The sequence below is a fragment of the Orcinus orca genome, chromosome 4, assembly GCF_937001465.1.
Source record: "Orcinus orca chromosome 4, mOrcOrc1.1, whole genome shotgun sequence".
In the NCBI taxonomy this organism is placed as follows: domain Eukaryota; kingdom Metazoa; phylum Chordata; class Mammalia; order Artiodactyla; family Delphinidae; genus Orcinus; species Orcinus orca.
The window spans coordinates 17,773,242-17,792,654 of NC_064562.1; the positions used below are offsets into that span (position 1 = coordinate 17,773,242).

At 34.7% G+C, this 19,413-nt stretch overlaps 1 long non-coding RNA gene across 1 annotated transcript; it reads right to left on the reverse strand.

Moving 5' to 3' along the window:
* Window positions 1–1,259: 1,259 nt before the first annotated feature.
* LOC125964251 (uncharacterized) lies at window positions 1,260–9,169 on the reverse strand. Its single transcript, XR_007477054.1, has 2 exons — window positions 5,409–9,169; window positions 1,260–5,206 (listed from the first exon to the last, which is right to left on the reverse strand). It is a non-coding gene; the product is annotated as an uncharacterized LOC125964251 (long non-coding RNA).
* Between the last annotated feature and the right edge of the window lie 10,244 nt (window positions 9,170–19,413).

Consider the following 19,413-nt stretch of genomic DNA (forward strand, 5'->3'; position numbering starts at 1 on the left):
ACATTAACACCTAGAGGACAATACAGGTTCCAGGGCTCCATGCAAGGATACAGACCACAGTAGTTGGGGAATTGTTAGATGAGGAAGTTGTATTGTATTATCAACTCATTTGGTAATTGTGAAGCAGTGTCTGTGTTTGAAAGCTACTAACCTATCACACCAACTGTTTATTTTACAGCCATAGAACAAAGAACAAGGTGATTAAGTAATTCACTTAGCGTTTCCTAGCCAGGACATGAGCTCAAGGTTTCTATCAACCATCAGTTCTGTGCTGTTTTTCCAATTCAATTCAACTTAATTCATGAATCCAATGGAAAAGCAAGTATTCATTGACCATTTATTCTGGGTTTTATTGTTCCAATCTTAGATGAGTAATTCTAGGTACACTAGTGGAGATATTTTATTTTTATTTATTTATTTATTTATTTATTTATTTATTTATTTTTGCGGTACGCGGGCCTCTCACTGTAGTGGCCTCTCCTGTTGCGGAGCACAGGCTCTGGACGCGCAGGCTCAGCGGCCATGGCTCACGGACCCAGCCGCTCCGCGGCATGTGGGATCTTCCCGGACCGGGGCACGAACCCGTGTCCCCTGCATCAGCAGGCGGACTCTCAACCACTGTGCCAGTAGCGAAGCCCTAGTGGAGATATTTTAGATAAAGTTTTCTTAAACCAGAATATATTGAAAGAGTTCAGGACTTGAATCCTTTAAAGTTATGCTAAATTTTAGGTTCTAAAATTTAGAAAAAATTTAGGTTCTAAAATTTATGCCATTCTAAAAATAGCATAAGTCCATTTTTATTAATTAAATTTCCATAAGTTTTATCAAAATTTCAAAGGGGAAATAATTATGTTCCCCCCCAAAATTAAGACCCATTGATCCAAATCCTTATCCCTAACTGATTTCCTTTTCAAGACCATGTTAGAAGTAGAACATTAACCCCAAGTCTTGCAATTTCATATTTATCTATCTTCCCCAAATATATTGGCTACTGGAATTAAATTGTGTTACCACAATTCAATCACTTTTTCCTTGCTCTCTTATTTGCACATAAAACTCACAAAAGGTAAAACATACTGAACATTCCTTTTATGATTTTTATTCTCCACTTTTATAATTTCAGAGAAATAAAGAATAAGAAAATAAGTCAAGTGGATAACACATACACATAATAACATCATTTGCTTTGTTTCAGCATGCCTGGTATTTGGAAAGTAATTGCATTCTCTGGTCACAGAATGAGAGTCTAAAGTGAAAAAGACTTTTCATCAGATGTCTTTATTCAGCATTATATTTTGTATGAAAGCACTAGTAATATACATTGAGAAAGAATGCAACAAATACACATACTGTTTTTGTAATAGGAACATTTTTGAGGAAAAAATAATTAAATGTCTTGCAAGAGCAGATTTTTCTATCTCTTGAGGTTAGAAGAGCAATTATGTTTCTTTGAGCAGCTGATGGAGGACATCATCAAAATGGAATTACTTCTTTGTGAGAGAACTGTCAGCTTACCTTTATATTAATAGATAATAACTTTGGAATATATCTGTGGGGAAAGAAAGCCTGTTTCAGTAAGTGGTGACTTTATTGTACTACTCAACCTAAGCCAAAATATTCTCTCAGATTGCTCCTCTAGTTACATTACCTCAAATTTAAAAATATACAAAAATTTCACAAAATACCTTTTTGCCCCTAACCAAATTGACTAAGTATCACTGATATCAAGTAGTTCATATTATGCCCAAATCCTAGCTTTTGGATTGTCCTAATGACTCTTCTAGAGATTCAGGGTACTTGAAAGTATATATTAAAATACATATTATAACTGCAATTGTTTGGATGTTACATCGTAATAATAGTGAATTTAATAAGATGAAGTATCAACTGACAGAAGTCACAACTAAATAAATGATAAAACTTTCAAAATATAATTTGATATACTGATTTATTCATTGATGAATATTTGGGGAATGAAGATACTTTATAATATAATTGGTTTTAAAATGTACTTGTAGCACATAAAAGGCTGTACTAGGTTTCATCTTAGGAGAAATCAATTTTTTCACGAAGTTTCATGTATGTGAGACTATACATGCCAAAAATATTTTATGTTTATTTCCATTATGACCAGGAACAGTTGAGCAAAATGTGGTTATTTGATCCAGGCTAAACCTGTGAAGTCCAGAGAATTTGTTTTGGTGACATTATCCTTGCTATTTGACATTCAGTTAGTAATTCTTTCCCAATGTTCAATCATCCAACACTCCTCTGTTATTTAGCTTGCTCCCCCTTCACCCAAACATGCATGGAGCTGATAGCAGCCACTTGAACATGTTAACTCACTCATTTTTCTTTAGAGTTAATGTAGTAGCTCAGCCAAACATTAAACTCCTCCCTAATTGTGAAATAAAATTGTTTTTCCTGAAAGTTAATTAAAGGAGGGAGCCTCTAAATGACACTATATTTACTGAAATGCAGAATAATTCTGAATCCAAATCTGATGTCCTTTACTTGAGGTTCTCTAGTGGTAATGATAGGAGAGTATATAAACAGAAAAGATGGAATCAGTCTTTTTGTTCATCTGTAGTGGAAATATTGAACAAGGAGCTAGTCTGCTTTGTCTTCTGAAGGTTTATTGCACAGAGGGTTTGGGATGTGGGTGGGCACATCTGGGACATGAAAACGTTTTTGAAGGACTTATTTTGTGGCACCATGTAAAAATAAATAATTAAACATAATCTTAACATGTTCTTTTAGTTTATAATGTGACAATAATAATCCTCAGAGAAATAAATATGCAAGTAAGTTAATAAATATACTTTCTTAAAAATACTGTATACTTTTAGTTGGGTGATGAGCATATAGTTACATGTCTAGGAAATATTATATTTAGTTATAAATGTTCATCAAAGACACACGATTTCAAGAATTGAGTGGTAAAAGGCAAAGAGCTTGGCAAACTGTAGTAAAGGAAGAATTTCAGATATGGCAGAGTAACTTGTTGCAGACCAAGTCTCTGAGAGAAATTAGGGAATTTATTTTTGTTTATATCTAGTCAAGAGAATGGAGAGCTACACAGACAACCGTGTCTTGTAAGGGCCAGGAACCTGGTGGTAAGGATGGGGAGGGCACAACTTTGAGTGTAACATTGCCTTGGAGGACTGTTGTAATTCCTAAGGCTAAGAAGACAGCCACAAAGTAGATAGGAATGTAAGCTGAGGTTCTGGCCTTCTTAGGGTCTATAGAAACAAACCTTAGAGTTCAGGTCCAAGATAGCAGGACTTGAGGAGACAAAAGTTCCAAAGAAAAGAGAACACTGATGAAAGTCTAGCATTGTGTCGGGGTTTTTTGCCCCTCAAGCCATTGCTAAATTTTATTTGATGTTGGGTCAAGAGTCTAAGAAGTAGAGTCAGAAGTGGAAGGTAAGGTCTGGGCATCTGCACAGAGTGTTTGGCAGTTTCACAGGATGGAGGAAAAAATGTTAGGGGAGGAACTCTAGTGATTGCCACTGACTTCCTGTTAGAATCATAGAAATATACCTTAGGAACATGGATGATGAGAATTAGATCAATTCTCACAAAAATGTGAAGCTCAGCCCTAAACAAGCAAAATCCCACAGTGGAAAAAATTGGTTTGCTCCATATCTAAGGTGCCTGAGAGAAAGCAGAAGAATATTCTGTCTGGAGGAAGATAGTATGAGACAAAACATCAAATTATCTCTATAATTTTTCATAAGCTAAAACCAACATTTAATCAAATTTATTAGGCATGCCAGGAGATAGAATTAAAAGACAGAAACTAAGAAAATAAACAGTATGAGCAGATCCAAAGGTGAATCAGAGTTGGAATTATGTATTATAGCCTTTAAAATAATGGAGTAAGATGCTTAACAAAATTGTTGATGAGATGGAGAATGTCACCATGTAACTGGAATTTATAAACAATAATCAAATGGAAATTATAGAATTAAAAATATAATTGACATTAAGAATGCAACAGATGTGTTTAACTGCAGATTAGACTATTGAAGAGAGGATTAGTGATCTAGAAGAGAGATTGTTTGCAAATATACAGACTGAAGTACAGAGAGAAAAGAGTCTGTAATATAGAAAAGAAATACAGGATATATGACATACAATAAAAAGATTTAATATCTGTAATTATATTTTCAAAGTAAGAAGAGAGAGAATGTTATAAAATGTTATAAAAGCAATATTTTAATAGATAATGTGTGAAAATTTTCCACAACTGAAAAGGACATCAATCCACACAATCCAGAACTTCAGCAAATACCAAGGAGGACTGTGGTGGAGAGAAAGAAAACCTAGGCATATTAGAGTAAAATTAACTTTTTAAAATGCATAAAGAACATTTGAAAAAGCAGCCAGATAAGACATTATATTCAAAGAAAAAATATTTCATAAAAGAAACATGCAGAAGGTAATGAAGTGACATCTTTAAAATGCTGAAAGAAAATATGTGTGAACCAGGAATTCTTTATCCAGGAAAAATATTCCTCAAAAATGAAAATGAAATAAAAATGTTTCTGAACAAAAACTGAGAGGACTCCTCAACAGCAAATCTACATGAACCTACACATTAAAAGGAGTTCATTAGATAGAAGAATAATGATCCCAAATAGAAGCATAGAAATGAAAGACAGAATGAAGAGCAGTGGAACAGATAAACACATGGGTGAATCTAAATGAATATAACTCAAGAAATGATAATAACCCCTTCGGGGTCAAAAATAGATATAGAATTGAAAATTATGACAATTATACCATAAATGGTAAGGCAGTGGTTTTAAATTAAATGAAATAGCTTTTAAATATTTGTATTTTAAAGGAAATACTGCATATTAATAATGATTATGAGTAAAGTTAATGGGCTATTGCTCCCTGTCATAACAAAACATATAACAGAAGCAAAATTATAATGTGTGGGGCTTCCCTGGTGGCTCAGTGGTTGAGACTCCACCTGCTGATGCTGCCGATGCAGGGGACGTGGGTTCGTGCCCTGGTCTGGGAAGATCCCACATGCCGTGGAGCGGCTGGGCCCATGAGCCATGGCCGCTGAGCCTGCGTGTCCGGAGCCTGTGCTCCGCGACGGGAGAGGCCACAACAGTGAGAGGCCCACGTACTGCGAAAAAAAAAAAGGATAGTGTGTGAAATGGAATTGAAAATGAGACATTATTGTAGACCTTCTTTTTTTTTTTTTTTTTTTGTCCTGGTACGCGGGCCTCTCACTGTTGTGGCCTCTCCCGTTGCGGAGCACAAGCTCCGGACGCGCAGGCTCAGCGGCCATGGCTCACGGGATCCTCCCGGACCGGGGCACGAACCCGCGTCCCCTGCATCGGCAGGCGGACTCTCAACCACTGCGCCACCAGGGAAGCCCCTGTAGACCTTCTTTTTCAGCATAATTTACTGATGAATTCACTGTTCCTAAACATGGATGTTCTAGATCCTCACTGTTCAATAGAAATATAATATGAGCCTATGACCATATTAAACAAGTAAAAATAAACAGATGAAAATAAGCATAATGGTATATTTTAACACAATATATCTTAAATATCATCATTTCAACATATAATATAAAATATTATTAATTAGATATTTTATACTCTTTTTTGTCAAATTAAGTTTTCAAAATCTGGTGTGCATTTCAGATTTACAGCTCATTTCAAACTGAAATAGCCACATTTCAGGTGCTCAATAGTCACATGTGGTTAGTGGCTACCATAATGGACAGCAGAGGTCTAGACTGTAAGCAGGAATAAACTCAGATGACATCTATATGAATTTGATCTACTGACCAGTAAGTAGTCTAATGATATATCAGATATTAAAGTTTATATTTTATTGTAATACTTTAATAAATAATTTTCTGTTTAGAGTCTAGTTCCCTAGCAATTAATATAATCTCAGTTAGTTCCTGAAATATAATGCCACTTGGTGGTATGGATACCGAAGTGAAAAGGAATTTTTGTCTGGAATACAATAACATCAAATTGTTTAAATCCAGCCCCCTCCCCGCCCCCCAAATCAAAGTCGAAACCACTGTCACAGTCATTATTATATAGTCAGTGTTTAACCCATAATTCAATAGCAGCTATTTATCTATCTTAGTGCAATCTTGCTTGCTTGTACAATTTGGTCAAAAAAGCCTAAATATCAATGAAATGTAATCTCACAATAACTGACTTAAGCATTGCCTTAATTTTCAATTACTTTGTATTGAAAAACATGTTAATTAAAAGAAAGTCTGTCACCTTTACCTCATTAAGGTAACTCTTCTATCTTGGCAACAAAGGTAAATGAAAAGCAGGCTTTATAAAAATGAAAATGTAATAGCTCTTCTTGACCAGATTAGTACTCATTTCTAGAAGCATGCAGATTGTCCTCTACTATAATCCCTTAATTACTCCTTGGGGCCATAAATATAACCAATCTTTAGAAGAGGGATGCAAATATACTGCTTTGAAAACAGAAAAAGTTTATGTCACCCAGAGATTCTGTATGACAGTTAAATTATGGACTGTAAAAATGTAGCAGCCATGTGATTCAGTGAGGACAAGCAAGCACACTTACCAGGTGTTTTTGTTTGTTCTTTTGTTCTATAATTGAAGCATTTTCTCTTTTAATTGGGAAAAGATTTGATAGAGTGACATTAAATGTTCTTCTCAGAACAGAATGTCTTAAAAACGGACCGAGCTATGGATATTCAAACAAAAGTATAACATCTTAATTATATCATTCATAAACTTTGAAAAATTATTTTATATAAATCAGTAATGGATTCATTAATGTAAATAACTTCTGTAACATACTAATACTATTCATTAATATCTTACACACTTAGATTCTTAGGGTTAATATATATAAATTTACTTTAAACTGTAAAAAAGTTACTAGTCATGAGGTTAACTAAAGTATGTTTAATAGTTTTCCCAAATATATTTGAGAGACACCAAAATCTTTGGTGAAACCTTAACCATTTTTCAAAAAGAAACACATAGTTTTTTGCATATATTAATATCAAATAATTTTATCCTCAAAACAAATTTTGCTTCTAATGAAAGTAGATATTTGTTTCCCAGATGTGTCTTCTCTCACCATTTATCCTTTCAACAAATATTGATTAAATGCTTATCATCTGTCCAAAACTATCTTTAGTACTGTGAACATGCAGTAACAAAAGTTCATTTGCATTCCACATTCACATACCAATGAAAATATTGAGAAAGACAAAATTTGAAACTACTCTGAAAACTAGAAAACAAACAAAAACAAACAAACAAAACCCCAGTGCCTAATTTTCAACTGCTGTGAGGAATGTCCACTGAATCTCTTTCTAAAAGGAGATGACTGATGGACAAAATTATGGAATTTCATTCAATCAATATGGATTGAGTGCCTCCTACATGACTGGTATCAGTCCTAACATAGCCCTATCAACACATATCCTGTTTTTTCATGCCCCCATCAAGAACACTGTGTAACAGGATATACAAAGAAGTTGGGTATTGAGATGCATAGCCGATAAGTACATATTTTTGAGAATACTGCATTCATAGATGTATATTGTTTCATTGTCTACATGTGATAGGATGAGAATTACAGATTTAGAACCAGTTTCATGAAAAAGGATACTTAATCTCAGTGAAATTTTAGACTTGTACACTTATAATATCTGTGATGTTTGGAAGGTTATCTCCCCTTTATGAACCTCAGTTCCCTAATTTTTCAAATAGAGACAATGTTATCCACCTTATACAAACTTTCTTGGTATATTAATTGAATTAAATATAGAAAGTAGTCTTTGTTCTTGAGAAGCAATATAGCTTAGTGATTAAAAGCATGGACTTTCTATGACCACACCCTTGCTATGTGCTTTCTTTGTGTCCTTAAACAACTTACTCTCTGTGCTTTGTTTTTCACATTTGGAAAATGAGGATGATAAAATGATACCTATTTTGTAGTATTGTATTGAGGACCAAATAAATTAATATGTTTAAAGCATATCAAGCCTGGCATATCAACACCATTATTTAAGTATCAAGTATTGTCATTATTATTACTTGTATAATATCCTCCCAAAAAGTAAATATTTGCATCAAGTTCCTTAAAAATAAATTTCTGATGCAAAGAGACAGAAAGATATCCTGTGTAAGTGGCTTGGAAGAATTACTATTGTTAAAATATCCATACAACCTAAAGCAATCTACATATTTAATGCAATCTCTATCAAAATACCCATGACATTTTTCACAGAACTAGAAAAAATAATCCAAAAATTGATATAGAACCACAAAAGACACTGAATAGCCAAAGCAATTTTGAGAAAAAAGAACAAAGCTGGAGTTATCATACTCCCTGACTTCAGACTATACTACAAAGCTATAGTAATCAAAACAGTATGGTACTGGCACAAAAAGAGACACATAGATCAATGGAACAGAATAGAGAGCCCAAAAAATAAACCCATGCACTATGGTCTATCTATGACAAAGGAGGAAGGAATAGACAATGGGGAAAAGTCAGTCTCTTCAATAAGTGGTGCTGGGAAAACAGGACAGCTACATATAAAAGAATGAAATTAGAACACTCTCTAACACCATGTACAAAAATAAACTCAAAATGGATTAAAGGCCTAAATGTAAAATGGGATAGTATAAAACTACTAGAAGTAAACATAGGCAGAACACTGTGACATATATCATAGCAATATTTTTTTGGCTCTGTCTCTTAAGGCAAAGGAAACAAAAGAAAAAAGGAACAAATGGGACCTTAATGAACCTTAAAAGAAATGGGAAAATATGAAACTTAAAAGCTTTTGCACAACAAAGGAAACCATCAACAAAATGAAAAGACAACCTATGGAATGGGAGAAAATATTTGCAAATGATGTGACCAACAAGGGGTTAATATCCCAAATATAAAAACAGCTCACACAACTCAATATCAAAAAAAAAACAAAAAAATCAAAAAATGGACAGAAGACCTGAGCAAACATTCCTCCAAAGAAGATACACGTATGGCTAACAGAAACATGAAAATGTGCTCAATATTGCTAATTATTAGAGAAATGCAAATCAAAACAACAATGAGATATCACCTCATGCTTGTCAGAATGGTTATCAAAAAGTCTACAAATAACAAATGTTGGCCAGGATGTGGAGAAAGGGGAACCCTAGAAAATAGGTGGGAATGTAAATTGGAGCAGCCACTAAGGAAAACAGTATGAAGTTTCCTCAAAAAGCTAAAATTAGAACTACTGTATGATCCAGCAATTCCACTCCTGGGTATATATCCAAAGAAAATTAAAACACTAATTTGAAAAGATGCATGCACCCCAGTGTTCATAGTAACATTATTTACAATATCCAAGATATGGAAGCAGCCTAAGTGTCCATCAACAGATGAACGGATAAAGAAGATGTGGTATATATATACAATGTAATACTACTCAGCCATAAAAAAAGAATGAAATAATGCCACTTGCAGCAACATGGATGGACCTAGAGATTATAATACTAAGTGGAATAAGTCAGACAAAGACAAATATATGATATCACTTATATGTGGAATCTTAAAAAAAGATACAAATGAACTTATTTACAAAACAGAACAATGAACCAATGTTCATAGAATTACTCCCAAAAATATAGTCGTAATCCAAAATTTTCATGGTTTAAAAAAGGAAAACTGGGTAAATTCCATTTATTCTGCCTTCCTCTCATTTATCCCACAAGTGATATCAAGTGCTTACAACATACCAGGCACTGTACTAGGGTCTAATGATAAAATTGTCAAGAAATAAGATAAAATTTCAGGCCTTGTGAAATCCACTACCAATTATCAGATAATCATGAAATAAACATAAAATCAAACAGTTATAAGAACTCTTAAGAAGAGGTACAAATTGGAAGATTTGACCAAGGAAGGGCAATCATTGGCTTCATTAAGGAAGTGATGTTTGAACTGAAGTCTGAAGGAAGGATAGAGCTTAGCTAGGCAATGGTGATGGGGGGATTGAGGGAGGTACTCCAGCCTCAGAGATCAATATAAGCAAAGACTCTGTAGCGTGTTCTAGTAACTGAAAGAAGACCAGTGGGCCTGGAGTGGAATAAAGAAACAGAGGCATCACGAGGGATGATGCTTTGGAGGTAAATAAGCCAAGTTAAGGAGTCTTTATGATGAACGTGATTAGAGACCATTGAGGTTTATTAAAAACAGGGTGAGAGATGATTTTCTGATTTACTTTTTAGAAAGATCATTCATTACTATATTTTGCATTAATGTTTTTATTATGAAAACACTGAATAGCATGTGTGTATTATCTAATTACTGAAATAATTGTGTATCACCAATTTCAATGGGAATTATTTATTTTTGTTTATTTTGTTCAATGAGAATTACTCAGCAAGAGGTTTTTCAGGTTACAGTTATCTTCTAGAAGCAGGGAAGACTATAGTCTGAAGCTCAGAGGAGGAGAATGGGTTAAAGATGAAAATTTGCAGGTTGTCTGCAAATAGACTATGGAGAGATCACAGTACAAGAGAAGGACCCAGGGTCAAATTTATGAAACCAAATTCATGGCCATATATGGGAAAGGAGGCTATAAAAGACAAAAACGGAGCAGGTAGAGAGGCAGGAGGAATAGCAGAGAGTAGTATGTCAGCGAAGCCAAGAGAAGAGAGTGTACCAAGATTTCAACACTGCTGAGAAGTCTAATAATAAGTGGACTGAAAAACATTCTTCATTTTGAAACAAAAGGAGTACACTAATTAACTTAGTTGAGGTAAGCTAAAGTGAATATAGGCCAGACTGGAGGAAATTGAGAAGAGGAGAAGGAAAAGTACAGCATTACTGAGAAACTTTTTTCAAGAACTTAGCTTCAAAGATAGAAAAGAGAAAGAAATAACCAGAGGTAAACGAAGCATCTGGAAATACTGGTTTATAATTTTATTTTATTTTATTTTATTTTTAACAGAGGAGATTTAAAACTATTTAAAGATGAGAAAGTACCCTGTTGATGAGAATAAGAGGGCATAACTGATAGTAAAATGTCCCAGAAAATATAGAAAGAGGATAAAATCCATAGCATAAGATATTTGGAGTTACTAGTATTAGAAAAAATGAGTGAGTTTCTATTGTAGCAGTTGGAAGGATTATGAGATAAAGCCGGATGTATATAAATTTATGAATTAAATAAAATGTAAATGAGCGACTTTCCATGTGATGTCTTTTTGTTGGTTTGTTTTTCTCTATAGCTGGCATCAAGTGTTCCTCCTACTCAAATTCCCACAGATATGGCCAAGGAAACATATGATTAGGGAAAACTCTGTTAATGAAAAACAGGGATGGAACATCTATCTGCTGAAATTTTCAAACAATTACAGGTAGATATAATAGTGATGGGAATGGACTGAAGATTTAGAGGGCTGATTCAGGCTTTCTATCCCCCATCCTCAACCCACTTCCAAGTAGAAATATTCACTTCAGGAAGCTGAAATTTTGTCATTCTCAATCTAGAGATAATTAAGTAGTGTAATATCATTGAGATTAAAATACTGGAGTCTACTGACTCCAGTATTCAAATTCAAATTTTTTTGAATTTTTTTATTTTTATTGAAATATAGTTGATTTACAATGTGTTTCAGATGTACAGCAAAGTGATTCATATATATATATTTTATATATTCTCTTCCATTATAGGTTATTATAAGATATTAAATATAGTTAACTATTAAATATAGCTCCCTGTGCTATACAGTAGGTCCTTGTTGGTTATCTATATTATATAGAGTAGTGTGTTTATTTTAATTCCAAACTCCTAATTTATCCCTCCCCCCTCCCCTTTGGTAACCATAAGTTTGTTTTTCACATCTGTGAGTCTATTTCTGTTTTGTAAATAAGTTCATCTGTATCACTTTTTTTAGATTCCACATGTAAGTGATATCATATGGTATTTGTCTTTCTCTGTCTGGCTTACTTAGCTTAGTATGATAATCTCTAGGTCTATCCATGTTGCTGTAAATGGCACTATTTCATTCTTTTATAAGGCTAATATTCCATTTTATATATAATAGTCATATATATGTGTGTGTATATATACACACACACATACCACATCTTTATCCATTCATATGTTAATGGACATTTAGGTTGCTTCCATGTCTCGGCTATTGTAAATAGTGCTGCAATGAACATTGGGTGCATGTATCTTTTCGAATTATGGTTTTTTCTAGATATATGCCCAGGAGTGGGATTGTAGGATCATATGGAAGCTCTATTTTTGGTTTTTTAAGGAACCTTCATATTGTTCTTTATAGTGGCTGTACCAATGTACATTCCCACCAACAGTTCCTTTTTCTCCACACCCTCTCCAGCATTTATTATTTGTAGATTTTTTGATGTTGGTCCTTCTGATCCCTGTGAGGTGATAACTCATTGTAATTTTGATTTGCATTTCTCTAATAAATAACAATGTTGAGCATCTTTTCATGTGCCTGTTGCCCATCTATATGTCTTCTTTGGAGAAATGACTTTTTAGATCTTCTGCCAGTTTTTGATTAGGTTGTTTGCTTTTTTAATATTGAGCTATATGAGCTATGTATATATTTTGGAGATTAATTCCTGGTCAGTTGCATCATTTGCAAATATTTTCTTCCATGATATAGGTTGTCTTTTTTTCTGTTTATGGTTTCCTCTGCTGTGCAAAAGCTCTTAAGTTTAATTAGGTCCCATTTGTTTATTTTTGTTTTTATTTTCATTACTCTAGGAGGTAGATCCAAAAAGATATTGCTGCAATTAATGTCAAGGAGTGTTCAGCCTGTGTTTTCCTCTAGGAGTTTTAGAGTATCTGGTCTTATATTTAGGTCTTTAATCCATTTTCAGTTTATTTTTGTGTATGGTATTAGAGAATGTTCTAATTCCATTCTTTTACATGTATCTGCCCAGTTGGCCCAGCAACATTTATGGAAGAGACTATCTTTTCTCCATTGTATATTTTTGCCTCCTTTGTTGCAGATTAATTGACCATATGTGCATGGGTTTAATTCTGGGCTTTCTATCCTGTTCCATGGATTAATATTTTTGTTTTTGTGCCAGCACCAAACTGTTTTGATTACTGTAGTTTTGTAGTATAGTCTGCAGCCAGGCAGCCTGATTCCTCCATCTTTATTTTTCTTAAGTTTGCTATTGCCTATTCAGAGTCTTTTGTGTTTCCATACAAATTTAAAAATTGTTTGTTCTAGATCTGTGAACAATGCCATTGGTAATTTGATAGGAATTGCACTGAATCTGTAGATTATCATGGGTAGTATGGTCATTTTTAACAGTATTGAGTCTTCCAATCCAAGAACGTGGTACATCTTTCCATTTATTTGTGTCATCTTCAATTTCTTTCATCAGCATCTTACAGTTTTTGAAGTACAGGTCTTTTGCCTCCTTAAGTAGGTATATTCCTAGGTATTTTTTTATTTTCATGCAATGGTAAATGTGATTGTTTCCTTAATTTCTCTTTCTGATCTTCCATTGTTACTGTATGGAAGTAACAATGGAATTTTACAACAGATTCTGTGTATTAATTTTGTATCCTGCAACTTTACTGAATTCATTGATGAGCTCTAGTAGTTTTCTGGTAGCATCTTTGGGATTTTCTGTATATAATATCATGCCATCTACAAACAGTGACAGTTTTACTTCTTCTTTTCCAATTTGGATTCCTTTACTTTCTTTTTCTTCTCTGATTGCTGTGGTTAGGACTTGAAAAACTATGTTGAATAAAACTGGAGAGAGCATATATCCTTGTCTTCTTCTCGATCTCAGAGGAAATGCCTTCAGCTTTTCATTGTTTATGATGTTAGCTGTGTGTCTGTCAAAAATGGCCTTTATTATGTTGAGGTAAGTTCCCACTATGCCCACTTTCTGGAGAGTTTTTATCATAAATGGATGTTGAATTTTATCCAAAGCTTTTTATGCATCCATTGAGATGGTTTTTATTATTCAATTTGTTAATGTGGTGTATCATAATGATTGATTTGCAGATATTGAAAAATATTTGCATCCCTAGGATAAATCTCACTTGATCATGGTGTATAATCCTTTGAATGTATTGTTGGATTTGGTTTGCTACTATTTCGTTGAAGATTTTTTTCATCTATGTTCATCAGTGATATTGGCCTGTAATTTCCTTTTTTGTGGTATCTTTGTTTGGTTTTTGTATCACAGTGATGGTGGCCTCATAGAATGAGTTTGGAAGTATTCTTTCCCTTGCAATGTTTTGGAATAGTTTCAGAAGTATAGATATTAGCTCTTCTCTAAATGTTTGATAGAATGATAGAATTCACCTGTGAAACCATCTGGTCCTGGACTTTTGTTTGCTGGAAGTTTTTTAATCACAGTTTCAATTTCAGTACTTGTGATTGGCCTGTTCATATTTTCTATTTCTTCTTGGTTCCATCTTGGAGATTATATCTAAGAAATGGACAAATTCTTCTAGTTTGTCCATTTTATTTGTCATATAGTTGCTTGTAGTAGTCTTATATGATCCTTTGTATTTCTGTGGTGTCTCTTGTAACTTCTTTTTCATTTCTAATTGTATTGATTTGGACCCTCTCCCCTTTTTTCTTGATTAGTCTAGCTAAAGATTTATCAATTTTGTTTATCTTTTCAAAGAACTAGGTTTTAGTTTCATTGACTTTTTTCTATTGTTTTTTTAGTCTCTATTTCATTTATTTCTGCTCTGATCTTTATGATTCCTTTCCTTCTAACTTTGGGTTTTGTTTGTTCCTCTTTCTCTAGTTGCTTTAGGTGTAATGTTAAGTTGTTTATATGAGATGTTCCTTGTTTCTGAAGGTAAGTTTATATTGCTATAAACTTCCCTCTTAGGACTGCTTTTGTTCCATCCCATAGGTTTTGGATCATCGTGTCTTCATTTTCATTGGTCTCTGAGTATTTTTGATTTCCTCTTTGGTTTCTTCAGTGATCCATTGGTTGCTTAGCAGCATATTATTTAGCCTCCACGTGTTTGTGCTTTTTGCAGTTTTTTTCTTGTAGTTGATTTCTAATCTCATTGTGATCAGAAAAGATGCTCTATATGATTTCAATTTTCTTAGATTTACTGAGGCTTGCTTTGTGGGCCAGCATGTGATCTATCTTGGGGAATGTTCCATGGGAACCTGAAAAGAATGTGTATTCTGCTGCTTTCAGATGGAATGCTCTTTAAACATCAATTAAATAGCAATTAAGTCTATCTGGTCTAATGTGTCATCTAAGGCCTGTGTTTCCTTCTTGATTTTCTGTCTGGATGATCTGTCCATTGGTGAAAGTGGGGTGTTAATGTCCCCCACTATTATTGTGTTACTGTCAACTTCTCCTTTTATGTCTCTTAACATTTACCTTGTATATCAAGGTGCTCCTATGTTGGGTGCATAGATATTTATGATTGTTATATATTCTTGGGTTGATCCCTTGGTTATTATGTAGTATCCTTCTTTATCTCTTATAACAGTCTTTATTTTAAAGTCTATTTTGTCTGATTTTTCCATCCCCTCACTTTTTGTCTGTATGTGTCTCTAGATCTGAAGTGGGTCTCTTGTAGAGAGCATATATATGTGTCTTGTTTTTGTATCCATTAAGCCAGTCTATGTCTTTGGTTGGAGCATTTAATCTGTTTATATTTAAGGTAATTATCAGTATGTATGTTCTTACATCCATTTTGTTAATTGTTTTGGATTTGTTTTTGTAGGTCTTTTCCCCTACTTTCCCTTTTGTTCTCTTCTCTCATGATTTAATGACTTTCTTTAGTGTTGTGTTTGGATTTCATTTTTTATTTGTGTGTATATATACTGTAGATTTCTGTTTTGTGGTTACCATGAGGTTTTGTTATAGCAGTCTATCTATCTATATATATACATGATTGTTTTAAGTTGCTGATTGCTTTATTTCAAATGCATTTCAAATATCCTTCATTTGTACTCTTCTCCTCTCACAATTATTGGTTTAGATATCATATTTGCATGTGGATGATTTCCTACCTTTACTGTATGTTTGCCTTTACTGACTGGTGAGCTTTCCCATTCATAATTTTCTTGTGTCTAATTGTGCCCTTTCCTTTTCTGCATAGAGAAGTTCCTTTAGCATTTGTTGTAAAGCTGATTTGCTGGTTCTAAATTCTCTGAGCTTTTGCTTATCTGTAAAGCTTTTGATTTCTCCATCAAATCTGAATGAGAGCTTGCTGGGTAGAGTATTCTTTGTTGTACATTTTTCCCTTTCATCACTTTAAATATATCCTGCAACTACTTTCTTACTGCAGATCTTCTGCTGAAAAATCAGCTGATAACCTTATGGGGGTTCCTTTGTGTATTATTTGTTGCTCAATGCTTTTAATATTTTCTCTTTATCTGTAATTTTTGTCAATCTGATTACTGTGTCTTGGTGTGTTCCTTCTTGCGTTTATCCTGTATGCTAATCTCTCTGCTTCCTGGACTTGGGTGACTGCTTCCTTTCCCATGTTAGGGAGGTTTTCAGCTATTATGTCTTCAAACATTTCCTCAGGCTCTTTCTCTCTCTCGTCCTTCTGAGACACCTATAATGTGAATGTTGGTGCATTTGACATTGTCTGAGAGGTCTCTTAAACTGTCCTTGTTTCTTTTCATTCTTTTTTCTTTACTCTGTTCCATAGTGATTTCCACCACTCTGTCTTGCAGCTCACTTATTTGTTCTTCTGCCTCACTTATTCTGCTACTTATTCCTTCTAGTACATTTTTCATTTCAATTATTATGTTCTTCAACTGTTTGGTTGTTCTTTATTTTTTCTAATTCTTTGTTAAAAACTTCTTGTAACTTCTCACTCTGTGCATACATTATTTTCCTGAGTTGTTGGATCACCTTTACAATCATTACTCTGAACTCTTTCTTGGGTAGATAGCCTATCTCCATGCCACTTAGTTATTCTTCTGGGGTTTTATCCTGTCTCTTCATCTGGAACATGTTCCTCTGCCATCTCATTTTGTCTAAACTTCTATTTGTATTTTTATGTATGTGGAAGGTTTACTTATGTTTCTTTACCTTGGAGAAGCTGCCCTCTATAGGGGATGTCCTATGTGTCACAGCAGTACACTCCCCTCTTGTCATCCAGTGGCCAGGGACCAGCTGGTCCAAGGGTAGGTTCTGACCTATGTTTGTGGACTCAGTTCCACAGGATGTGGGACTTTATACTTCTTGCCTCTGGTCCCTGCCACTGATGGGTGGAGTTGAGTCTTGGCCCTAAGGTGGGCAGGGCCATGTGAAGGGGCATGTCTAGAGGTTGCTGTGGCCTCCAAAAGTCTTTAGGCAGCCTCTCTGTCTGGGTGGGACTGTTTTCCTGCCCTGCTGGTTGTTTGGCCTGAGGCAACCCAGCACTGGAACCTAAGGCTGTTCGTTGGGCCAGGCCTTGGTGTTAATGTCCCAAGGAAGATGTCAGCCTTCAGATGATACTCCCCAATATATTTACAACCATCTTTTATATCCCAAGAGAGGGTCACAGCTGCCCCCCACCTCCCCATGAGACCCTCCAAGACCAGCAGGTAGGTCTGGCCCAGCCTCCTATGAAGTCACTGCTTTTGCCCTGGGTCCCAGTGCCAGTGCACATGGAGATCTTGTGTGTGTCCTCCAAGAGTGGTGTCTCTTTTTTCCCCCATCCTGGAGCTGCTGTGATCAAGACCCACTGGCCTTCAAAACCAAATGCTCTTGGGGCTATCCTCCTGATGCCAGACGCCCAGGCTGGAGAGCCTGACGTGGAGCTCAGAATCCTCACTCATATGGGAGAACTTCTGCAATATAATTATTCTCCAGTTTGTGGGTTGCCCACCCAGTGATTATGGGATTTGATTATATCATGAGTATACCCCTCCTACCATCTTGTTCTGATTTCTTCTTTGTCTTTGGATGTAGAATATCATTTTTGGTAGTTTCCAGTCATTTTTATTGTTATTCAGCAGTTAGTTGTAATTTTGGTGTTCTCATGGGAGGAGGTGAGCTCAAGGTCTTCTACTCTGCCATCTGGTCTTCTCTCCTCTGGAGTCAGTATAGTTTTGTGAGGACCCTAGTTTCAATCATGGCACAGCACATGAAATGAACTTAGACATTATCATGGTCAACTTTGTTTCTGACAATAGGAGCCAGACAAAGCTGAGACAGTAGCATGTCTGAATTTGGGCAGTGGAGATATGTAAGTGGAGTGGAGGTTATGTCAGGCTTTATCTAGAGCAGAGGAAAGAAATGAAACTATTGGCTATTCATTGCACCAGTTCACCAGTTCATTGCACCAGTTCTCTCTCTATACCTTTCCCCAAAGGCTTCTGGAACTGAAAGGGTCTGAAATTGAAGGTCCATCTGAGAAAGATTTGAAGAGGCATGGGAGATAGTACCAGACATTATAAAATAATATAAATCTATAATACTTAAAACAGTATGGCTCAAGCCCCAAGACAGGTGGTAAATTCAGTGGAAAAGTAACCTGCTAGGCTTAAAATAAACACATTCATGTAGCATATGGTAAAATTGGCATTTCAAGTCAACAGGAAAAGGATGCACTCAAAGGTCATAGGTACTGGAATAATGAGATTTGTAAATGACTATAAATAGTATCTTCACATTGTGGGCTCATGTAAATATAAATGTTTAAATTTTTTTTAAAATGGAACATTAGAATAAATAGAAGAAAACACAAATGCATATCAGGTCTAGGATTTTATTTTAGGAAATCATCCTGATTCTTCACAAACTGGTATATGAGACGATATTTATTGTATTGTTTTATATAATAAGTATGCTGATAGTCTTTTACATTTTCTAGAAAGAACTTCTGATAATGTTTTATAAATTAGTCCCAATATAGCAAAAATAGAATGGTCATTTTATAAAATTAGTTATATGAGTCTAAAATGGCTACTGTTCTTTATTTTAAAAATATCCAACTTCAAGACTTACTATACCTTACATTTGACACAGTAATCAAGATATTGTGGTACTGGTGAAAGAACAGACAAAAATAAATGGAACAGAATAAAAAGCCCAGAAAAAGATCCACACAAGTATAGTCAACTGATCTTTGACAGAGGAACAAAGCCAATACAACAGAGCAAAGACTGTCTTTTCAACAAACAGTGCTGGAACAACTTGACGTCCATAAGCACACAAAAAGGATCTAAACACAGACCTTACATCCTTCACAAAAATTATCCAAATTGACCTAAATGTAAAATGCAAAACTATAAAGCTCCTAGAGGATAACATAGTAGAAAAATGAGATGAACTTGTGTTTGGCGATGACTTTTTAGGTACACCATCAAAGGCATAGCCCATAAAAGAAATAACTGATTAATTGGCCTTCATTAAAATTGAAAACTTCTGTTCT